The sequence below is a fragment of the Aquarana catesbeiana genome, linkage group LG07 (genome assembly GCF_042186555.1).
Source record: "Aquarana catesbeiana isolate 2022-GZ linkage group LG07, ASM4218655v1, whole genome shotgun sequence".
In the NCBI taxonomy this organism is placed as follows: domain Eukaryota; kingdom Metazoa; phylum Chordata; class Amphibia; order Anura; family Ranidae; genus Aquarana; species Aquarana catesbeiana.
The window spans coordinates 338796212-338818485 of record NC_133330.1 but is presented as its reverse complement, the minus strand read 5'-3'; positions in this window follow the sequence as shown (position 1 = coordinate 338818485).

The following is a 22274-nucleotide window of genomic DNA, read 5'->3' as shown; positions in this document are numbered from 1 at the left end:
ATACATGTGGTATCGCCATACTCAGGAGGAGTAGCAGAATGTATTTTGGGGTGTCATTTTTTGCTATGTACATGCTATGTGTTAGAAATATCTTATAAATGGACAACTATGTGCACAAAAAAATGCATTTTCATTTTCTTTCCACATTCTCCAAAAACTTGTGGAAAAAAATGACATGTTCAAAAGACTCATTATGCCTCATAGAATATACGCTGGGGTGTTTGCTTTCCAAAATTGGGTCATTTTGTGGGCTTTTCCATTGTCCTGGTGCTCCAGGGCCTTCAAAACTGTAATGGGTAGTCAAGAAATTATGTGTCATTTATTATCCTAGAACACCTAACAGTGCTACCTGCATGTTGGACCTCTCTATGTGGCTAGGCTGTGAAAAAGTCTCACACATATGGTATCACCATACACAGGAGCAGTAGCATAATGTGTTTTGGGGTATAGTTGCAAGTATGCATATGCCTACCTGAATGCCTACTTCCCAAAAAGGGGTCATTTGGGGTGTATTTGTACTTTGCAGGCTTGTTAGTGTCTCAAGAAATGACAGTACATCAGGTGTAATCGGGTGTGATCAATTTTCAATGACTGGCACCATAGCTTGTAGACTCTATAACTTTCAAAAAGACCAAATAATATACACTAATTTGGGTTATTTTTACCAAAGAAATGTAGCAGTATAAATTTTGGTAAAAATTTATGAAGAAAAATTACTAATTTGCTAAATTTTGTAACAGAAATTAAGAAAAATGAAATTTTTTATTCATAGCGCAAAAAATTAAAAAAAAAAACAGTGGTGATTAAATACTACCAAAAGAAAGCTCTATTTGTGTGAAAAAAAGGACAAACATTTCATATGGGTACAGTTTTGCATGACTGAGTAATTGTCATTCGATGGTTAGGAAGGGGGTATAAGTGCCCAGTGGGTACTATAGGTCTTGCCCCCCCCCCCCCCCCAGACTGTGACTGGACAGTGAAAGGAGAAGCAATAGACTGATAAGCTTTTCCTGTAACTCTGCACTCCCTTCCTGCTAGCATGTCCCTTGCACTGCAGTACAACAATGTGGCTCCTTTTCCGCTATCCAGTCCGAAATCTGCTGTAAAGTGACTGAAAGAAGCTAAGAAAAGTCACTGCTTGCATTAAAAAAAATGACTGCATTTTGAAAAGTTACACACTGGCTCTAATTTGTGGCTCCTATATATGTCTAAAGGTCAGGTTTAAAGTGTTACTAAACCCACAACAGTAAATTCAGTCGGTATATGCAGTAAAGCATGCTTGTTATACTCACTGTCCCAGGAGGTTAATCCTCTGCATTGTGTATAAAGGCTGTTTGATCCTGTCTTCACTGATCCTCCCCTTTTTTTAACTAACTCCAATAATCCATCTCATGATAGAACAGAGCATTAGGAGTCAGGCTGCACATGCTCAGTTTGGTGTGTATTGCTGGAGTTTTTTTTTTTTCTTGGGGGGGGGTGCATGTGATCAGTACAGGGCCAATCAGCACTGTCGAGACAGAGGATCAGGGGAGAATGAAAACTCCTCCTACAAGCAGAGACTGATAGAAGTCACAAGATTGCTATATACTGCGGATGAGAAAAGGTATTTAGCAGTTTATAATTAGTAAAATAATTGCATTTCCATATTCTGTGTACTGTGGGAGACCAGATATAGTGAATGCAGGATCCTGGGTCTAGTAACACTTTAAGGCTGTTTTTTTTTCTATAGGGTGTATTGGGATCACATTAACCGCTTTCCGCCTGCCGGCCGTCAAATGTTGGCTGGGCGGCGTGGCTCTCATTCTGGGTGGACGTCATATGACGGCCCTCCAGAACAACCGCTCTTGCGCGCCTGTGGGGGCGCGCATCGCGGTGATCGGTGGTGAGGTGTGTCAGTCTGACACAACACTACACCGATCTCGGTAAAGAGCCTCCCACGGAGGGACGTGTCCAATCATGGTCACGTCTGGTCACGATGTAAACAGGAAGAACCTTTGATCGGCTTTTTCTCACTCGCGTCTGACAGAAGCAAGTAGAAGAGAGCCGATCGGCTGCTCTCCTGACAGGGGGGGGCCTGTGCTGATTGTTTATCAGCACATCCCCCCCCTCGGATGCCCACCCAGGACCACCAGGATGCCGCCAGGACCACCAGGGATGCCACCACACTGGACCACCAGGTATGCCACCCTAGACCACCAAGAAAATGCCAATCAGTGCCCAGGCAGCTGCCAATCAGTGCCCAGGTAACTGCCAATCAGTGCCCATCCCCAATGCCTGCCAATGCCATCAGTGATGCCTATCAATGCCATCTATCAGTGCCGCATATCAGTGCCCATCAGTGCCACGTATCAGTGCCCATCAGTGTCGCCTATCAGTGCCCAGCAGTGCCGCCTATCAGTGCCACCCATAAATACCCATCAGTGCAGCCTTTCAATGCCCATCAGTGTCGCCTATCAGTGCCCATCAGTGCCCACCAGTGCCACTCATGAGTGCCCATCAGTGCTGCCTATCAATGCCCATAAGTGCTGCATATCAGTGCCACCCATCAGAGCCGCCTACCAGTGTCCATCAGTGCCGCCTATCAGTGCCCATCGTCAGTGCCCATCAGTGCCACCTCATTGGTGCCACCTCATCGGTGCCACCTTATCAGTGCCTGTCAGTGCCGCCTTATCAGTGCCCAATAGTGAAGGAGAAAACTTACCGTATTTATCGGCGTATAACACGCACATTCATTTTAAGAGGGAAGTTTCAGAAAAAAACCTTAGATTTTAAATAAGGAAATCTGAAGCAAAATAAGGGTCGGTGCCCATCTGCAGCCTCACCATTGCCTTCAATGCAGCATCCTCACCATTGCCACCAGTGCAGCCTGATCAATGCCCATCTGCAGTCTAGAGGGGACAGAGAGGGGGCCAGGACGAGCGCTGACAAATTACATACAGTGAGAATCTCCTATGATAGACAGAACAGTGTTCCAATGGCAAACCAGGAGGAGGGACTTCCTAATACAGAGGCTGCCAAGTAAACAGGAGATTCTCACTGTATGTAATCTGACAGCGCTCATCCCGCCCCCTCCCTGTCCCCTCCGAGGCAGCTAAAATTGCAGTATTGGCGTATAACACGCACACACTATTTGCACCCAATTTTCATGGTGAAAAAGTGAGTGTTATACTCCAATAAATACAGTACTTATTTACAAAATGTTATAACAGAAACAAAAGAAAAACTTTTTTTTTCAAAATTTTAGGTCTTTTTTTATTTTTTTAGCGAAAAATAAAAAACACAGAGGTAATCAAATACCACCAAAAGAAAGCTCTATTTGTGGGAACAAAATTATAAAAATTCTGTCTGGGTACAGTGTAGCATGACCACACAATTGTCATTTAAATTAGCGACAGCGCTGAAAGCAGAAAATTGGCTTGGAAGGAGGTGTAAGTGCCCGGTATTGAAGTAGTTAAACAAACCTGCACTTTACCCATGCAGGGCAAACCAATAGGCCTGGTTCTCCCTTCACCCTTAGAGAGTAATGTACATACCCAGTACTTCTGGGTAATGAGGAACCTGTGAATTTTGGACAAGAATTCTTAGGAAAATGTGTACAAAAATTCTCCGAATGTTGTTTGAAAGATTTTGTTTGCATTTAACATTTGATTTTATAATGAATGGACTTTAACAAATAAAAAAAAACACATACACTGTTAGAAATTAGTTTTTTCTTATCACTGCGGTTGAAAACGAACATCGATTTGACCCATTAATTTTTACAAAAACAAACTTAGAACATTCTTTTCTTAAAAAATTTGGTTTGAAATTATACCCACCCATGGCCATCTTTACTCCCCTTCTGCCCCTCCTCCCAAGTGACAGTGCTGAAGCTTGATGATTGGCCTACCGCTGTAACATGGGATAGAAAGTCATCCTGCTAGAGTAAGCACTGACTGGACACACGGCTTAATTTCTTTGCTTGTATCCAAATTAATCTGTCGCAGCTCAGCCCTCTTAACTTGTGACTTGCTACAAAGTTACAATGTTGCAGTCTGACTACTTGAGTAGAGGAGAGTGTGTGAATGTTTCCTTCTGCCTGCAGCAGACTCGTAGGCAGTCCACGCCAGGCTTAAAAAGCTGGTTCCAGTTTCTGGCCACTCGCTGAAAGGCTTTTCTTATATTTTTTCTTAATATTTAATGTTGGTAATATATTCAGGTAATATGTGCAATGCCATTACAGCCAATAGTTTGCAGTTGTTTTTTTTTTTGTATTTTAAAGTTTCGCTTGTCAAAAAGCAATATTTTTGTTTGTTTTTGAAACTTGGTTTCATTTATAAAGATGTTATATATCACCATGGCTAATGGCCCGTACACACGATCGGACGAAAAATACCGCTTTCAACGCGATAATCGGATCGTTAGTACAGAGCGTTTCGAGAGCCGATCATGACAGTTCATCTGATATTATTTGACCGGACAAGCACGAAAATTTTCCTCGTACGATACCAGATCGTACGATTTTCATTTAGTCAGTACAGTTGTCGTCCGAAAATACAATACAAATACATTACAACACATCACTTCCGATTTTTTTTTCTGTCGTACAAGAATTTTCGTGACTTTAGTAACCTATTCAATTTAGACTATTAAGCGAAAAAAGTCGTACGATCTGTCGTATGATATTCGGATCGTTTGTAGGGGCCATAAATCTGTGTCTGTAGTGCAAATGTTCAAACCTTTATACCATAAGTAATTACATGTTATTAGGTTTTTACTCCAGGAGTATATAATTAGTTTGGAAATTCTAGAGAAATGTTTAAAGTGAATGTAAACCTGATTCATTAAATTTTAGCTGGGCACATTTGTCTGCAGTGTTTTCTTATCTCTCTTCAAAGCACTGTGTCCCGTAGCTGTCTCCTGCTCCGTTCTTCTCTGCAGCCGCACATCGGGAAAATGTCTCACTATCTGTGATTAGCGCATCGCCGTGCCAACTTCCTGGCGGGCTCTGCACGTGGGCTGTGCGAACACGCCCGAGCCCATCCTTACTCCTGTCACATATGATAAAAGCAGCCAGAGTTTTGTATTGGGGAGGATGCTCTAAATCAAGGATCTCCAAACTACGGCCCTCCAGCTGCTGCGGAACTACACATCCCATGAGGCATTGTAAAACTCTGACATTCACAAAAACAACTAGGCATGATGGGAACTGTAGTTCCTGAATAACTGGAGGCCATAGTTTGGAGACCCCTGCATTAACAGAGGGCTGAATGATTCAGCTATCAGCTCTGAAAAACTCTACCTGTGAGGAGAGGGGGTGTCTGCCTTTCCTCCAATCAGCTGTCTTGGCTGTATGACCAGATTTCACTGCAGTGCTAACCAGGAAGAGAAAATCTTCTATCACGAAGAGCACTTTCTAAACAGTATATAAACCTGAAGACAGCAGATATACAAGTAAAACTTATGTAGGAGGATTTGTTTCAACCCTGTGTATCATCTGAGGCTGTTCACTTCACTGGGTATATGGAGGGTTTACATCCACTTTAAATAATGCATTACAATTAAACTAAACCCATTAGAATTATCAATTATTTTTTTTTTTTTAAATCTGATTTTTTTTATTAAAATTCGATGTTTTTGATTTAAATCGATTTTTTTGATTTTTATCAAATTTATTTTAATAAAATGCTTTTGGAGTAAAAATCTATCCAAATATAGTTTTCTATTTAATATACATTAATAATTTAGTATATTCAGTATGAAATGGAGCTTACCATTTTTGGTAAACTCATTCAATGAATCCAAGCTCTGCAAGCTGAGATAACATGCACTGCATTGATGCATTCACACAATTTCACAGTAACCATGAGATAAACCAAAGTTCAGAAATATTTCTTTATCCTATTGTTTTGCAAATCTATGTACACTACAAACTGTATGATTGAATCGGTTCTGATAACGCTGTTTTACTAACCTGACAGCTTATTATTCTAAATAGGAAACCTTCATTTTGTTTGCAAATATTAAAGAGTCTAACTACCAGCAAGAATGAGTCCTTACATTTAAAGAGCACCTGTCATTTCATTTCCATCATGGCAGCGCCTGTTAGCGGGCGTCCACTCATCTGCTGCCGCCACGTCCCTCACCTTGTTGTGTCACTGCCGCATCACCAGCCATCCCATTAAAGTGAATGGGACTGTCGGTGAGTCAACAGCGGGTCAGAGGAGGAGCCAACAGCGGGTCAGAGGAGGAGCCGCTGCGGGACAGAGGAGGAGCCAACAGCGGGTCAGAGGAGGAGCCGATGCGGGACAGAGACGACAGTTGCTCTTTAAAAATTATGATTTAAATCAAGCCTTTTTACTAGTGATTTAAATCATTATTTAAATCGTGATTCAAATCAACTTGATTTAAATCAATTCCACCCTGGTTTACATACACTGTAAGCCTCTCATTTTTAATGGCTGCGATAGGTTACTGTATGTCACTGTTCTGCAGTATCGACTTTGAGGTAGCTTTCTAACAAGACAATAGACAGTCACCAGCTGGACGTTGTATCCTTTCTGTCATATTTTTCTGCAGCTTAAAGCTCCGTCAGGCATTAAATCAACTTTCTGTATCACAGTGAAAAGGACATTTATTAGCTATCCAATAATGGCAAAACACCCGTGCGGAACAAGTTTAATTGAATTATGAATATCGCACTTTACTGAGCCATAATCACCCTTCTAAGGGAGAGAAACTGCCATGAAAAAGAAAAAAGCAGAAATGCTTTAAGCTCAGACTGTTACATTGTTTGCACATCTGAAGAAGTAATGTATATAGGAACTGGTCTGTAGTGGCAGAAAATATTCCTGGAAAGTCGGAACACAAAGTCTTTTTTTATATATATACATGTAGCACCCTCTAGTGTGCTACTAGTGTGAAAAACAAGGCGAGGGGAGCCTCTGAGTATATATCATATATAATTTATTATAAAAACAATATCCACTCACATGGAAGAAGATAAAGTTGAGTTTGGGTGCATCTCTGGGCTGGAGAGGTGGGAATGCAGGTCACAGAGATTCCGCTTCTAGCCGGCAAAGTGCAGCACATCCGACCCCAGGGAGGATGAGGTGGGACTACAGGTCACAGATGCCTCGTTTCCACTGAGCGGATCGGTTCGGGTCGGTACAGTTTGGAAGGCCTAGAATGGTCCGGCCTAATCAGGTGAGCATTTCCACTGCAAGTCGGACCGACAGGGGCCATACGTGGGTTTAGAAAAAATGCCTAGCATGGCGTCACACGTCCACCAATTAGTGGAATGTATCGTAGATCCGCCCTAACCGAACCGTTCCATTTTCTATGGCCCCACATCTGAAGCAGGACCCTGAATGGAGCGGTACGGTTCGGTTGTATGGGACGCTATTATAATGGAAACACCCAAAATAGCGTACCGTACCGAACCGATCCGCTCAGTGGAAACGAGGCAAGAGAGTCCGCTTCTTCTGTGGTAAAGAGCCTCCGTCAGAGGCTCTTTACTGAAATCTGTGTAGCGGTGTCTTAGACTGACACGCCGCACCACCGATTGTCGCGGTCGCGCGCCAGCAGTTATCCTGCTGGACGTCATACGACGCCCAGTCAGGATAACAGAACCACCGCCCGGCCGTCCTTCTGCTATAGCCTAGGCGGGAAGTAGTTAAACCAGTGAGTCTGTAATTGGGTCAGAGTTATTATGCCCCGTACACACGGTCGGACATTGATCGGACATTCTGACAACAAAATCCATGGATTTTTTCCGACGGATGTTGGCTCAAACTTGTCTTGCATACACACGGTCACACAAAGTTGTCGGAAAATCCGATCATTCTGAACGTGGTGACGTAAAACACGTACATCGGGACTATAAACGGGGCAGTAGCCAATAGCTTTCATCTCTTTATTTATTCTGAGCATGCGTGGCACTTTGTGCTTCGGATTTGTGTACACACGATCGGAAATTCCGACAACGGATTTTGTTGTCGGAAAATTTTATAGCCTGCTCTCAAACTTTGTGTGTCGGAAAATCCGATGGAAAATGTGTGATGGAGCCTACACACGATCGGAATTTCCGACAACAAGGTCCTATCACACATTTTCCGTCGGAAATTCCGACCGTGTGTACGGGGCATTAGAGTTCAGGGCAGCATGACTCATACAGACAGCTGAAACATATAGAAAAACAGGGAGGGCGCACCGACCTTGTGCATTACCAAAGATAAAATTTATTTAAATAGTAAAAACTAAAATAATACTCACAGACGTTTAAAAAGTCTTAACATTGCTCCAAAAATTCGGAACCGTATCTCATAGACACCTGCAACCTGGACCGGATGTTAGGAGGAACCAGATGGCATCGCAAACGGCTTACGCGTTACGAGGGAGTACCCTCTTTATCAGAGCCACAGCGATAGCAGATACCCATTGTTCTGAGGAGACCTTTGACATTTCATATTCTATCCGAAGGGTTGGCTACACCACCTACACATTGACTAAGCTCCTCAGCGCAGGAGATTGTGTTGTGTCATACACACAGCTCTCTGGTGCCTTCCCCTGTTTCTGGAAAGTTGAAGAACATTCTTAAAAACTAGAGGGCAGAGGCTCGGAGGGCTGTTCTGCATATTTAGGGGTGCTTAGCCAATCCCCAGGACATGGACCTAGCAGGGCACTGAGTGAGACCTTAAATAGGAATGAGTCATGCTGGGGAGTCGGGTGGAAGATGGAGATGGAATGCTGAGGGGACTACTGGTGCTCTGCCTCGGGACGGGGCGCAGGAGCTGGCCTGGGAGGATCCTGATAACAGGAAAAGCTTGAAAGGAGACTTCCCTGAGAGGCAGCAGGAGCAAGGAGGACAGTGTGAGTACTACAGCACGGTGCAGGGACTTACAAGGGGAGAGACTGCCACATATAGCAGATCCCTCCGGAAGACAGCAGCGTGCTTAAATCTTCCCTACCTTGCCCTGGGAGATCTCCAGAGAGTCATTTGGGTAGACTGGTGATGAGAGTCAGTCGAGTAGAGGAAGCAGCCAGGTGGGCTAGCATTTTCCTGCAGTAGTAGAGCTGGGACCAGTGTCTACTGGGGAGTTGGAGATACTCCAGGATGCAATTAAAAGGACATTGTGCTACTTTCTAAAGGGACTGAGAGTTCCTAGCCTGTAAGGGACTGTTACTGATCTAACGGAGACTGTTAGCTTGTAAAGAGGAATCAACTGGAGTCGTATGGAGGAATCAATTGGGATTGTACAGAGAAATCAATTGGAGCTGTATATATGGAGGAAGTTGTCCTTGGTTTTGTCACTTTCAAGTTGGGCATCCCACAGCTCCAGGACTGATTACTGTGTTTGGATGAAAGCAGAAAATGTTGTTATATGCCTGGCGGTGCAGCAGTGAGGAACCCGGTCATCTGCAACCCCTACCGGGGTAGTGCTACATACAGGTAGAACATTTTTTTGAAAAAAATATAGCAAAATACAAACAATGCTCAAGAAAGTTAAGTGACAAAACAACTCAACATTTATACATCAATTACCACACTGGCATTTCATCAATGGTGATCTTGCTAACTGCTCCAAGCTCAAGATTTGTATACCCCGATATATTTAGAGATCTTGTAGCAGAATATAAATATAATACCAGCTCCCATTTTTGAGTCAAGTTTTAACTATGTTCATAACTTTGCTACCCTATAGAAAGGAACTTGAATACTCCAATCAGATTGAGAGGGAAATTGAATAGTTTTATTAAATAATGAGGTATAGAGAAAAGAAAAAGCAAGCAAATATGGTTAAGCAACTGAAGAGTAAAGAGAAGAAGGATCCCATGTTGGCAGCACCAATCACCTGGAAACCATGCATCAGCTACACTACAGCACTACAGTTGGGGGCTCATCCGGGATAGCATAACAGATGGGGCCAAATCCAGGATAGCACTATAGCATAACATCACTGCAACTATTAGGCTTTTGGCTGCATGAAAAGATTTACACAGCATTAAACACATATAGCTCTCGTTAAAAAAAATTAAAAATGCACATTTAAAACAAAAAGGACTAGAACACACTATTCAAAACTGAATTCTAAGCGGCACAAATTATGCAAGCCTTATGATAAGATTTTGGCTCAATGCAATCTTATCTTCCTGCACTCAAATCTCACCTCATATGTCAACATCCACACAACTATGCTTTTCTAATGAAGTCAAAATGATAGTAGAACCAATGTGCAATATCTGTGGGCACCCTTGTTCATTCACACTGCAACTGTGCTATAGTAATTTACCTGAATTTACCTTAATTCAAGTCAGTGGCGTCTCCAGCTTTCATATTTAGGGGGGCACATGGGGGGACAGGGACAAAAGTAGGGGGGCAACTATAAAATGCAATTATATATATATAGATATATATATATAGATATAAATATATATCTCTATATATCCTGGGGCCCTTTACTACGATCCCACAATGGCCCTTTCACATGTTCTGCAGTGAGCTCCCTTCCTACTGTATTGCACCCCCCCCCAGGGTGGCAGAAAACAAGAGATATATGTCACCAGCATACCAAGAAAATATAAGGGTCCAAAGCAGTGGGAGAACTATCAGGGTTGCAAAGGTTGTCTTGACACCGGGCCCTGGTGTTCTGCCACTGTGGGGTTCCCCAGCCTCCTCTTGCTGTCCTGCCCCTGCTATTGACAGCGCTGGTCTGGCATCTCTTGGAATTTACAGGCTGGTTCTCCTGTCCTAAGGACCGGAGAAATCAGTCTGTTTTTTCAGTAACTGAGAGTCCTGGTGGAGTCCTTGCTGCAACTTGCTCTTCTCCCCGCCAATGAGGATGCAGGGGAAGGAGCAGATCGGGCGGCCGTGGTTGTGTGAGCGCTCGCATTATGCAGTGTCAGCGAGCAGAGGGAGGGGGGAGGAATCACCCACAGGAGCTGACTGGGGACGCTCTCCCTCTTAGACATTGCCTTTTTGTAAAAAAATAAATAAAAAAATAAAAAAAAAAAGTTTTAAATTGGGGGGGCACATGGTGGGGCACAGCATAATTTGGGGGGGGGGGGTGTCAGGGCCCCCTCTGGCCCCCCCTAGGGACGCCATTGATTCAAGTTTATGCAATTTTCTGAGGAAAGTCTCTTTTACAGGAGCTTTTGGGTGGGGCTGTAGCCCCTTCTGTGCAACCTCCATCCCTCTCTGAGAAGGAAAGGGGCCTACAATAGCTGGAACAGAGTGGAGAATACCTGGCCTACAGATTGAGATGATTCAGGGACTGGTGTACTCAGAAAGCCCAAAAAAATATTTTAAGTAATTGGTAGGCCACAACTATGGCAGGATGGAAAACTGAACTATTGGGCAAGTAACTGTGTATTGTTTTACCATACCTCACTTTTTTCCACCAGTACATTTGCATCCAGTTTATAAAAATGTGAAGAAATCAATAGTGTAACATGGACAGATTTGAAAAAGACAGTAACGACAGCGCAAAAATAACTTTTGACTTGAACTGGCATAAATTATCGGAGATAATCTAGGCAAAAAAAAAAGAAATATCTTCACAAAATGAGCAAAATTTTCTTAAAAATAGATTACTCTTAGATGTTTTAACACAGTAGTGAAAATGAGCTGTGAAACTGCCTCAAGCACCCTCAAACCTTTGGGAAACTACTGTGGATTGCACCAAAAAAAAAACTTCAAAATGCATAATTTTCTGATCTGCTGGTGTGTAATTTACAGTTCCTGACATTTTACCTTCTCTTCATGAGCCCAATAACTAAGGTCCCCGATGAAAGCAACATAATTGTGCTTCATGATATTTGTAAGATGTTTTATATGCCTGGGTTTGGTTTAATTTTTATCACTCGTATGCTCAAAATAAAACTCTGGCCCTGGCTACACCCGATAAAACAAACACTGAATAAATAAAATACAACCGCATTTGCACGATTAGGACCCTGGAGCAGCAGAGATTAGAGAAATGCTGATTTGATGTTTTCCTTTTTATCTGTGTCACTCGTTTTACAAAATAAAATGCTCAAACAAATTAAGAAGGGAAACTGACAGGAAATCAATGAGATATGACAGACCCAGATCCACGGTTGTTCCTTTAGGGGATGATATAGCTTAAGAGTCCATGAGGAGATATAACAGACTTTATTTGAGGATTAGGAGCTGATTTGCTAGCTGGTAGTAGAATTTGTCTAAGGTCATCAGAAATTAGTCTATATAGAAAACGAGGGGAAGAATTTCAGATGCACAGAAGGAGGTCTTCTCTTCTTCTTCTGATATAATAGGGATACAGACAACCCAGCACCTAAGCGGTTCTTCCCTCTGACCCATTGTGTCATCATAAAGAATCTAAGCCCCTAAAAGGGTAAACTTCACTATATTGTCAAGAGTATTGGGACGCCTGCCTTTACACACACATGAACTTTAATGACATCCCAGTCTTATGCCCCGTACACACGGTCGGATTTTCCGATGGAAAATGTCCGATCGGAGCGTGTTGTCGGAAATTCCGACCGTGTGTGGGCTCCATCGGACATTTTCCATCGGATTTTCCGACACACAAAGTTGGAGAGCAGGAGATAAATTTTTCCGACAACAAAATCCGTTGTCGGAAATTCCGATCGTGTGTACACAAATCCGACGGACAAAGTGCCACGCATGCTCAGAATAAATAAAGAGATGAAAGCTATTGGCCACTGACCCGTTTATAGTCCCGACGTACGTGTTTTACGTCACCGCGTTCAGAACGATCGGATTTTCCGACAACTTTGTGTGACCGTGTGTATGCAAGACAAGTTTGAGCCAACATCCGTCGGAAAAAATCCATGGATTTTGTTGTCGGAATGTCTGAACAAAGCCCGACCGTGTGTACGCCCTATTAGTCCGTAGGGTTCAATATTGAGTTGGCCCACCATTTGCATCTATAACACTCTTCTGGGAAGGATGTCCACAAGGTTTAAAAGTGTGTCTAGGGGAATGTTTGATAATTCTTTCAGAAGCGCATTTGTGAGGTCAGGCACTGATGTTGGACGAGAAGGCCTGCCTCGCAGTCTCCACTCTAATTCATCCCAAAGGTGTTATATCGGGTTGAGGTCAGGACTCTGTGCAGGCCAGCCAAGTTCCTCCACCCCAAACTCACTCATCCATGTCTTTATGGACCTTGCTTTGTGCACTGGTGCACAGTCATGTTGGAACAGAAAGGAGCCATCCCCAAACTGTTCCCACAAAGTTGGGATCATGAAATTGTCCAAAATGTCTTGGTATGCTGACGCCTTAAGAGTTCCCTTCACTGGACTTTTCGTCGGACTGAACACCGAAGGACTTTTCGACGGAGTTCCAATGAATCTGACTTGCCTACACACGATCACACCAAAGTCCGATCGTTTCGAACGTGATGACGTACGACCGGACTAGAATAAGGAAGTTCATAGCCAGTAGCCAATAGCTGCCCTTGCTTCCTTTTTTGTCTGTCAGACTAGCATACAGACAAACAGATTTTTCGATCAGACTCGAGTCCGTCGGAAAGATTTGAAACATGTTCTATTTCTAAAGTCCGACAGGTTTTTTGACAGAAAAGGTCCGATGAAGCCCACACACGATCAAATTGACCAATGGAGTCGATCCGTCGGACCAGTTCGGTCGAAAAGTCCGCTCGTGTGTATACGGTATAAGGGGCCAAGCCCAACCCCTGAAAAGCAACCCCCACATCATAATCCCCCCTCCACCAAATGATTTGGACCAGTGCACAAAGCGAGGTCCATAAAGACATGGATGAGCGAGTTTGGGGTGGAGGAACTTGACTGTACTGACCTCAAACAGAGCACCTTTGGGTTGAAATGGAGCGGAGACTGCGAGCCAGGCCTTCTCGTCCAACATCAGTGCCTGACCTCACAAATGCTCTTCTGGAAGAATGGTCAAACATTCCCATAGACACCCTCCTAAACCTTGTGGATGGCCTTCCCAGAAGAGCACAAAGCATAAGTCTCCTTTTATGGACTTACTAATTCTTATTCTATGTCACAGTGTGTTGTTTTAGCACATATTCAGTTTTTTATGCACTTTAACACTTTACAAGCATACTAGATGGATTAAGGTTACATATGTTCAGTTATGAAATAAAACTAACCTTTTTGAGGTGATACATTTTTTCATTTTTCATGTCTCCATTTTATTCCGTTGTATAGATTTTTGTACTTTGTTGCAAAGTGCACTTTGCACATATGAATTTTTGTTTACTGGACACTATTGATCACACTAGATGAACTCAAGTCATATATGAGAATAAGAGATGTGATTATTTAATTACGGTCATACACCTTTTTTTCACTCAGTATCTTCCATAGAATTATAAATACATATTGTGTTTTGATTCATAAACTGCAACCCCATTTTTTCTTTCTCAGCGCTTTATTTAAAGGGGCAGTGCACGGCACTAACACACTTATTATACACTGATACTGGGGCAGCACCACCAATACCCCTCTGTATCTATATTTCCCAGAAGAGATGAAGCTGTTATAGCTGCAAAGGGCGGAGCCAACTCAATATTGAACCCTACGGACGAAGACTGGGATGCCATTAAAGTTCATGTGTGTGTAAAGGCAGGTGTCCCAATATTTTTGACAATATAGTGTATTTCAGATAGTCGCATCGATTTAGAGCTGGACTGTTTATTTAATCAACTGCAGAAAAGTAAAGATATCTTTGGGTTTTCTGATTTTGATTGATACAATGGAGGATAATCAACTGCTTTCTTTTTTTATGATGTAATCTTGATTTATGTTCAAACAAAGTTATGTGCACCCCTTAGCAAATTTTATTAAATTTGAAAATAGGTTAAAGTGGTTGTAAGCCCTTACATATACTCAAAGTGACTGGCCTCATACATGGAGATAGGAAAAAATCCTCCTGCTTACAGTGTACATGTTTATCTGTAGTCTTCTCTACAGCCATTTAAACTGCTAAATTTATAAAGCTTGTCCGAGCGGTCAGAAAAACAGGGGGGGGGGGGGGGACGCTGAGATCTGAAGTTACATTCTGCTGGGAGCAGTAAGGAGGGCTCTGAAAGCTAACTGGAGGGAAGGGACACACTTCCCTTCACACAGCACACAGGAACAGAGCTGAGGCTGTCAATTAGCTGGATGTCCCTCCCCTGTCACCATATTTCCCTTGGTGTCAGGAAAAGTTGTCAGAAGTGACTCCTGTTGATAGCAGAGGAAGGAGGTAGCGGTCAAAAATGACACTTAGTGCTCTTAGTTGACTATATAGGGATATGCTTTGGTCATATTTCATGTCTGCGGTTTACAACCACTTCAACACAAATTGAAGCCAAATGATCTGAAGTATTTTTCTGCAGAAGTCAGTTATCCACTTGTTGAAAATTGGGGCATTTAAAGACAAACTTAGATTGACCTAGAAGCATTCTGCAAGCATGAGTATGAAAAAAATAGTAAGGGCACAAGGACCGTTTTCAAGAAATGTTTAGTGCTGCTGATTGACAGCGGGCTTCAGGATTTCCAAATGCCCAGGGAAGGATTTGCCCCCTCAATGACCAGGCGATTTTTATGCGATACGGCACTGCGTCGCTTTAAGTGACAATTGCGCGGTCCTGTGACGTTGTACCCAAACAAAATTCATGTCCTTTTTTTCCCCACAAATAGATTTTTCTTTTGGTGGTATTTGATCACCTCTGCGGTTTTTATTTTTTGCGCTATAAACAAAACAAATAGCGACAATTTTGAAAAAAAAAAAATCTTTTTTTTTACTTTTTTGCTATATTACATGTAAAAAAAAATTATATATAAAAAAACAAATTTCTTCATCAGTTTAGGCCGATATATATTCTTCTACATACTTTGGTAAAAAAAAAAAAAAAAATCGCAATAGTCTTATTGATAGGTTTGCGCAAAAGTTATGGCGTCTACAAAATAGGGGATAGATTTAGGGACTTTTGTTTATTTTTTATTGTTTTTTACTACTAATGGCGGCGATCTGCGAAAACACCCCCCCCCCCCAGCATTTCTAGCTGCGGAAAATCTTGAGTAAGGGCAGATGATTCATGTAGCATTTACTTCCTGGAATCAATTTTCCCTTAGCTCAGTCATACAGGCAGGGGGGGCGTGTACTTACTCAGAAAGCCCCTCCTCCCATGAAGACTCCTGGAATGTATGACATCATTTTGGCCTAGGCCAAGAACCAGGAAGCAAATTAGGAAATGTGAAAAAAAAAATGTAAAACAAGTAAATATAATATACCTTCCTATCCATTTACTAATACTAGCAGCTTAACCGCTTGCTGAAAGCATCACTTAGTGTCTATCCTGCACCTAGTATGTGATCCTGCACTTCTGGGTAGGGGGCGCATGCGTGTGCCGCTGGCGCCGCAGCTGTGCAGTCTTTAGACACAGCAGAAGCCGATCAGAGGGTGCCCGCTAATGGATAGCCGCCGGCAACCGCCGATTGGCGAGGAGAGAGAGAAAGGACAGAGCTCTGCCCTGTCAGTGTGGGAAGTGATGAATTTTGATTCCCTGAAAAGCAGGGAATAAAAGCCACCACTTCCCTTAGTAAAACCACAACATAGTACAGACAAAAACACTACTTAGGCACACAGTTAACCCTTTGATCGCCCTAGTTGTTTAACCCCCTTCCCCGCCAGTGTCATTAATACAGTGACAGTGCATATTTTTTTAGCACTGATCACTATATTAGTGTCACTTGTTCCCTCAAAGTGTTAAAAGAGTCATCTAGTGTCAGAATGTCCGCTGCAATATCGCAGTTCCGCTATAAGTCTCTGATGGTCGCAATTACTAGTATAAAAAAATAAAACAGATAAATAAAATAAAATTCCCGTATATATCCAATAGTTTGTAGACGCTGTAACTTTTTACGCAAACCAGACAATATACACTTATTGGAATTTGTTTGTACCAAAACTATGTAGCAGAATACATATTGGCCTAAATTTATCAAGAAATTCGATTTACATTTTTTTTTTTATTGGATACGTGTTATAGCAGAATGTAAAACAATATTGTTGTTTTTTTTTTTTTTTTTTTTTAAATGAAAGTTGCTGTTTTTTTTTTTGTTTATAGCGCAAAAAATGAAAATCGCAGAGGTGATCAGATAACACCAATAGAGAAAGCTCTATTTGTTGGAAAAAAATGATTTAAATTTTCAGTTATGTACAGCGTTGCATGACCGTGCAATTGTCAGTTAAAGTAAACGCAGTGCCGCATCGCAAAAAATGGCCTGGTCATGAAGGGAGGGGTAAATCTTCTGGGGGTCTAGTGGATAAAATAATTCATGTTGATTGAGAGAGCTTAGTTCTAACTTTATTATTGAAAGCCTTTAGTATGTAGAAGAAGAAATGCTCCATTACTATTCTGTTTTGAAATTCCTCCTGCACAGATCTGTCTATTGTGGTATAAAGAAGTACAGTGGAACCTTGGTTAACGAGTAACGCGGTTAACGAGCGTTTTGAAAGACGAGCAACTTTTTTTTTTTTTTTAATTCTGGCTCGGTTTGCGAGTGTTGTCTTGCAAAATGAGCAAAATTCAAGCCAATGGGGTGTGCAGTACCGCATTTGGCCAGAGGTGCGGGGGGCGCCGGTGACACTTGGAACGGTTCGGAGCTGTTTGGAAATACTCAGAATCACTCTGAAATACCCGGAAACACTCGAAAATACTCCGTTCCCGAGTGTTTCCGAGCCTTTCCGAGGTCAGCTGAGCTGCCTCCGAGTATTTCCAAGGCTCTCAGGCCCCCCCAACTCTGGCCACATGCGGTATTGCATGCAATAGAAGTCAATGTGGAACGAATTATCTTTGTTTCCATTGACTTCTATGGGGGAAACTCGCTTTGATATGCGAGTGCTTTGGATTACAAGCATTCTCCTGGAAGGGATGCTCCTAATCCGAGGTTCCACTGTAAAAGAATATTTTCAGCGTCTACCAGCCAGGGCCTTTTGCATTAACTACTCACACATAGATTTTACAAATATTCCTTGTCGAATTTAATGAAATCATATATGGTATATACACTCACCGGCCACTTTATTAGGTACCCCTTGCTAGTAGCGGGTTGGACCCCCTTTTGCCTTCATTCTTGGTGGCATAGATACAACAAGGTGTTGGAAACATTCCTCAGAGATTTTGGTCCATAGTGACATGATAACATCACACAGTTGCTGCAGATTTGTCGGCTGCACATCCATGATGCCAATCTCCCGTTCCGCCACATTCCAAAGGTGCTCTATTGGATGAGATGTGGTGAGTGTGGAGGCCATTGGAGTACAGGGACCTCATTGTCCAGTGGTGAGATGATTGGAGCTTTGTGACATGGTACATTATCCTGCTGGAAGGAGCCATCAGAAGATGGGGACACTGTAGTCATAAAGGGATGGACATGGTCAGCAACAATACTCAGGTAGGTTGTGGTGTTTAAACCATGATCAATTGGTACTAAGGGGTCCAAAGTGTGCCAAGAAAATATCCCCCCCCCACACCATTACACCACCACCACCAGCCTGAACCAGTGATACCCCATTCCCCACACCATTACACCCCCCACCACCAGCCTGAACCGGTGATACCCCCCCCCCACCATTACACCCCCACCACCAGCCTGAACCGGTGATACCCCATCCCCCACACCATTACACCCCCACCACCAGCCTGAACCGGTGATAGAAGGCAGGATTGATCCATGCACCAAATTCTGACCCCACCATCTGAATGTCGCAGCTGAAATTCAGACTCATTAGAGCAGGCAACATTTCTCCAATCTTCTATTGTCCAATTTTGGTGATCCTGTGCCAATTGTAGCCTCAGTTTCCTGTTCTTAGCTGACAGGAGTGGCACCCGGCGTGGTCTTCTGCTGCTGTAGCCCATCTGCTTCAAGGTTCGATGTGTTGTGCGTTCAGAGATGGTATTTTGCATACCTTGGGTGTAACGAGTGTTTATTTGAGTTACTGTTGCCTTTCTTTCATCTCGAACCAGTCTGCCCATTCTCCTCTGACCTCTGCCATCAGCAAGGCATTTTCCTCCACACAACTGCCGCTCACTGGATATTTTCTCTTTTTCGGACCATTCTCTGTAAATCCGAGAAATGGTTGTGCGGGAAAATGCCAGTAGATCATCAGTTTTTGAAATATTCAGACCAGCCCGTCTGACACCAACAACCATGTAACGTTCAAAGTCACCTAAATCTCCTTTCTTCCCCATTCTGATGCTCGGTTTGAACTTCAGCAAGTTGTCTTCACCACGTCTAGATGCCTAAATGCATTGAGTCGATGCCATGTGATTGACTTATAAGCAATTTGTGTTACCAAGCTATTGAACAGTTGTACCTCATAAAGTGTCCGGTGAGTGTATATATATATATATATATATATATATATATTTTTTTTTTTTTTTTTTTTTAAACTTTCTGCTATAATACATATCCAAAAAATAATAATAAAAAAATATATATATATATACACACACACACATATTCATTTCCTACTTACTGTATATAATATTTATTTTAACTATTTTTACAAAGTTTGCTGTGTAGAAGCATATAATTACTTCAGAAAGGTCAAACATCTCTTGGATTTTTTGTTTGACGCTCTTGAATTCCACATCCTTTCTGTATCCCTGAGCTACAAAGTAATTATATCTTATTAAACCACAACAGGTTCCTAATGTATGGGCATAGCTTTAGTCATGCATGAACGTTTCTCGTCAGCCGAAATGTTGCCAGTGGATATTTTTTCCTTGCATGTTTAGTTATTGAGGGAACATAATGCAAAAATGAAAATAGAATCCCGAAACCATGTGGTGAAATCAAGGAGTTTGCTGGTTGTATTGAAGGGGCTCTACTGGGAGAGTTGAATAACTCTGAGGCTAATTAAAAAAACCAAAAAAAAACAGGACATTGTTTTAAAATTAGAAGCTGTTATAATCATTAAATTCAGGCACTTCGCACTTTTAGAGCTCGGGCATGCGTGATATTTTAAAGAGATATTTAAAGAAATTTTAAAGGTCATGAATGGGCTTAACCGAGAATGTCAAATCATGGAATAATATGAGGTGTGCAGTACTATTTAGTAATATTTCATTTTACATTTCTCCCACCTTCTCACCTATACCGTTTCTTATACCGTATGATACACTAAAGCAGATGTGACTTTTGGTTGGCTAAAGCACTTTATCGATCATAAATAGTTGAATGTTGAACTTCAAAGAAAAGAGCAATCCTCTCACACCGCAAAAGGTTAAAGTAGAACTACGCTGTATCTGAGCGCCACAAACCAAAAACACTATTTCATTTCAATGGTATTATTCAAAGCAAACTCACCCATCCATCCACGTCTCCATGCTTTATTTTGCTGAGAAATCACTTTTAAAAAACACTCCCCCTAGCATCTGTGGCTGCAGCCATCTTGAGTAAGGGCAGATGATTCATGTAGCATTTACTTCCTGGAATTCATCTGCCATCTGAGTAAACCCCTCCTCCCTTCCTGAAGACTCCTGGGATGTGTGACATCATTTGCCTATGTAAAAACCAGGAAGTAACAGTAGAAATGTAAAAAAAAAAGGTCAAAATAAGTCATTATAATATACTTTCCTATCTATTGACTAATGCTAGCAGCATGAGGATTAAAGATAGTCAATGTTGATTGAGAGAGTAAAGCAGTGGCGGTCTGTCCATAATGGGGTGCACAGGCGCTGCCCCCCTATCCATGCGCCCGGCCCCCTAATCTACATGCAGGGTCGTCGGATGCATGAATTCCAGGCGCTCCAGAGGCTCTAATAGGCTTCAAAAAAGGGTGGGTTCAGGGCGCAAGCCAACCAAGTTGTGTGACAACAGCAAATACTTGCTATTGTCACACTGATTCTCCTCCAGGCCAATCAGGAAGGGGGTCGTGAGACCCGTTTCCTGATTGGCCCGAAAGGAGAAGCGTTCCAATTGGCCTAGGAGGAGGAGGAAGGAGACGCCGTGATGCATAGGAGAAGCAAGGGTAAGCCGCTGCCCATCGCCACAGACAGGGTAAGTGCCGGGCTGGGGTGGATGCAGGTGACCAACTGGGGGCTGCTGGTTGTGGGTGCACTGTTTGAACCCCCCCCCTCAGAAATATACCACCAGCTGCCACTGGAATAAAGTTCCACTTTAAATGACCGTATCAGTAGTTAGGACATTTACTCACCTCATCCCTTGCTCCCCTGGCAGCCAGTGCCCTTCTCCTCTCCCTGACTCTCTGGGTTGTTGGCAGTCCCTCAGCATCCTCATGTACAATGCAAGGCTAATGGCCCTGCATTACACTTAATGATGTCAGAGCTTGAGAACACCAGGGTGTCTTAAAAAAGAGGCTGCGGGGCCCGGTTTTATAGTGTGGAGACAGCCTGCAGGAGGGATTAGGAAAGTAAAACTCCTGGGGCTCCTGTGCCTGCATTTGCTACAGGAAAAAGGTCCCTGCACCTTTTTAAAATGAGGCCGCATGGAATCCACATGGATCACTTAAAGCAGAGGATTTTTAGTGGAGCTGCATGCGATTTACACACACGCCCGCACAACCTAATACCATGAATTAATTAATTTATATATATATATATATATATATATATATATATATATATATATATATATAATTGCCCAATTCAACGCTACAGACATCCCCTTACACTACCCCAAAAATAATATTAATACAATGTGCCATGTGCAATATCGCTGCAACCTTCAATTCACAATACCCAAAATATGTAACACAATATAACAATAGAAATGGCGTTGCAAACTCTAAATATGCGTTATATAAAATATACATCACTGCGAAAGCACAAGTGAGAAGGTGTATGACAAATAAAGATTAGTCCCTCCTGCAACAGTTCTAAATAAACTCTTCTCAAAAAAGTTCTGTCTTTCCGCCATGAATAAAAGGTGCTCCAGTGCTCAAATACAGATGAATCCATCCTGCATAATTTATGCCCTTAGAAAGCCTGAAGGTGCTCCTTGGATTTTGGGCCTCTTTATGTGATTAGGTTTGCGAAAAATTCTCACACATGTGGTATCGCCATACCCGGAAGGAGTAGCAGAATGTGTTATGGGGTGTAATTCTAACTATGCCCATAACGTGTGTTAGAAATATCTTATTATTTGAAAAAACTTTGTGTAAAAAAAATACATTTACATTTTCTTTCCTGCACTTTCAAAAAAGTCATGGCAAAAATTACATTTTCAAAAGACTCACTATGCCTTTCAGAAGATACCTTGGAGTGTTTGCTTTCCAAAATGGGGGCATTCTGTGG